At 60.5% G+C, this 2,868-nt stretch overlaps 1 long non-coding RNA gene across 1 annotated transcript; it reads left to right on the top strand.

Moving 5' to 3' along the window:
- The first annotated feature begins 295 nt into the window (after positions 1–295).
- LOC133250120 (uncharacterized) lies at positions 296–2,274 on the top strand. Its single transcript, XR_009737238.1, has 2 exons — positions 296–607; positions 1,229–2,274. It is a non-coding gene; the product is annotated as an uncharacterized LOC133250120 (long non-coding RNA).
- Positions 2,275–2,868: the final 594 nt, after the last annotated feature.

Here is a 2,868-nt window from a genome sequence, read left to right as displayed (position 1 = left end):
CCAGCGGAGTGGGGTGTGCAGCCCCCGGGGCCGCTTGCCCAGGGCCCCTGCTGGCCTCCATCTCTCGCTCCTCGTCAGGCGGGTGGCGCTGGGGAGACGGCCAGGCCTTGGCTGTGTGCAGAGGACAAGGACATGCTGCTGGGGCAGCTCTGGGACTGCCCACCCTGGGGGCCAGCCTCCCGATGGGCCCCATCCGGGGGCCAGTCTCCTGATGGCCCCGCCCCAGGGGCTGGCCTCCTGGTGGGCCTTGTCCTAGGGCCAGCCTGGGGGGCCCTGCCCTGGGGCCCAGCCTCCTGGTGGGCCTTGTCCTGGGGCCAGCCTGGTGGGCCCTGCCCTGGTGGCCAGCCTGGTGGGCCTCGCCTTGGGGGCCCACACAGCCCAAGGCCCGTCCCTGCTCTGTGGCCTCTGCGGCCTCCGGGTTGAGCCAGGCTCCTCACTGCCAACCCCTCACCCTCGGCCCTCCCAAGCTCCGGGGCGACTCCACACTGCGGGCCGTGTCCAGGCTGTGGGGCCAGAGAGGGGCTCCCTGGAGCTGAGCTTTCCTCTGGGCGCTTGCCCAGGGCTGAGAGGGCACAGCTGGCCCTGCAGGAGCCCTGAGCCTGAGCAGGTGAGGTGGGTGCCAGGGAGGTGAGGGGGCTGGGCTCCAGGGAGAAGAAGGCCCTGCCGGGTGGTGGTGGTCTCAAGGTACATGAGGAGTGGCCGGCAGGAGGGTGGTCAGGGAGGGTGCTGGTCAAGCCCCCTGCCTGGTGGGGGTTCAGTTGGGAGCCCACGCTGGGCAGGACTATCTGCCTACAGAGGAGGAGGGATGGAGGGGTCAGGGTGGGGTGGGGCGGGGAGGCCTATGTGGCCCTGTCAGGCGGCTCCGGGAGGGGACAGGAGTCAGCAGGGCTCGGCCCACCCTGGAGGCCCTGCCCCATCCCTGTCTCCCCGTGCCCAGGCCTGGGCCAGCTCCTTGAGCCCCCTATAACCCTGGGCACCCCTCAGCTCCTCTTTGCCTGGGGTGGGGTCCGGGCCCCAGCTGGGGGTGACCAGCATGGCTCAGCCCCTGTTCTGAGGTCATGAGGTGGCTCTCCAGTCCCTTCTGGGGCCTACCTGCAGGGTGGGGCCCTGGTCTCAGCCCTGGTCTCAGACCTGAGAGGGAAGGAGGCCACAGATGCCCAAGGGCTCCCCATCTCGCCAGCCACAGCCCATAGCAGCATCTTCTTTCTCTCCTTGTCCTGGCTGCCAGGGAACTCAGGATCCATGCAAGTGCAAAAAATTTGCCCCCCAAAGACTCAGGATATGGAACAATGGACTGGTTCCAAATTGGGAAGGGAGTACGTCAAGGCTGTATATTGCCACCATGCTTATTTACCTTCTACGCAGAGCACATTATGAGAAGTGCCAGGCTGGATGAATCACAAGCTGGAATCAAGATTGCCAGAAGAGATGTCAATAACCTCAGATAGGCAGGTGACACCACACTTATGAAGAAAGCAAAGAGGAGCTAAAGAGCCTCTTGATGAAAGTGAAAGAGGAGAGTGAAAAAGTAGGCTTAAAGCTCAACATTCAAAAAATTAAGATTATGGCATCCAGTCCCATCACTTCCTGGCGAATAGACGGGGAAAAAATGGAAACAAACTATTCTCTTGGGCTCCAAAATCAATGGGGACAGTGAGTGCAGCCTTGAAATTAAAAGACACTTGCTCCTTGGAAGAAAAGCTATGACCAACAAAGACAGCATATTAAAAAGGAGAGATGTTAATTTGCCAACAAAGGTCCGTATAGTCAAAGCTTTGGTTTTTCCAGTGGTCATGTATGGATGTGAGAGTTGTACTATAAAGAAGGCTGAGCGCCGAAGAATTGATGCTTTTGAACTGTGGTGTTGGAGAAGACTCTTGAGAGTTGCTTGGACTGCAAGGAGATCAAACCAGTCAATCCTGAAGGAAATCAACCCTGAATGTCCATTGGAAGGACTGATGTTGGTGGTGAAGCTCCAGTACTTTGGCCACCTGATGTGAAGAGCTGACTCAGTGGAAAAGACCCTGATGCTGGGGAAGATTGAAGGCAGGAGCAGAAGGGGACCACAGAGGATGAGATGGTTGGATGGCATCACCGACTCAGTGGACATGAGTTTGAGCAAGCTCCGGGAGTTGGTGATGGACAGGGAGGCCTGGTGTGCTGCAGTCCATGGGGTCACAGAGTTGGACACGACTGAGCAACTGAACAACAGTAACACACGGGCTTAGGAATGCTCCTTTTTTCTTGGCCTAAATAAATCCACTGTGAAAAAGGTGTGTCTTCTCAGCAGCTTGAAGCTCAAACCTGCACAGCAGACGCCCTTGGGCCTGCTCCCGCAGATGCGATCTCCTTCTGTCTCAGCCCCAATTCCTGGATGGGGACCCAAGGCCCCCGCCCCTCAGCCCCAGCAGAGCCTCCGCCCGTGGACCTGCAGTCCTAGCCCTCATCAGGACGGCTCCTGGACCCGGGTGGGGCAGCTCTGAGCCACTCTGTGTTCTTCCAGCTGGCCAGCCCGGATCCTGCCCTGTCCCCATCCAAGCACCCAGGCCACGTGTCTGCAAGGCGAGGACCTGGGCTCTTCCCTGAGCCTGAGCTGCCTCCTAGGAGGAAGGGTGCCCTTTGTGCTCCTGAGAGCTTCTAGTGGAGGCCAGCCTTAGAGACCTGGGCAGAGCTGCCATGGTGAGTGCTGGACTTGGTGATGTGTCCTGCCCTGAGCAGGGGACACGCCTGGCATCCCACTGGACTCGCTGAGGTCTGCCCTGCCTGGGTGCTCCCGGAGGGCAGGGCCCTGGCCGGAGGCGGGTGGCTGGGGGCTCGGTGGGCGCCGGGGCCCGGCGGGTGACCCCGGGAAGATGGCTTTGTTCGGGA

This window comes from Bos javanicus, chromosome 6, assembly GCF_032452875.1.
Source record: "Bos javanicus breed banteng chromosome 6, ARS-OSU_banteng_1.0, whole genome shotgun sequence".
Lineage (NCBI taxonomy): Eukaryota > Metazoa > Chordata > Mammalia > Artiodactyla > Bovidae > Bos > Bos javanicus.
This window is presented reverse-complemented; position numbering and strand designations above follow the sequence as displayed.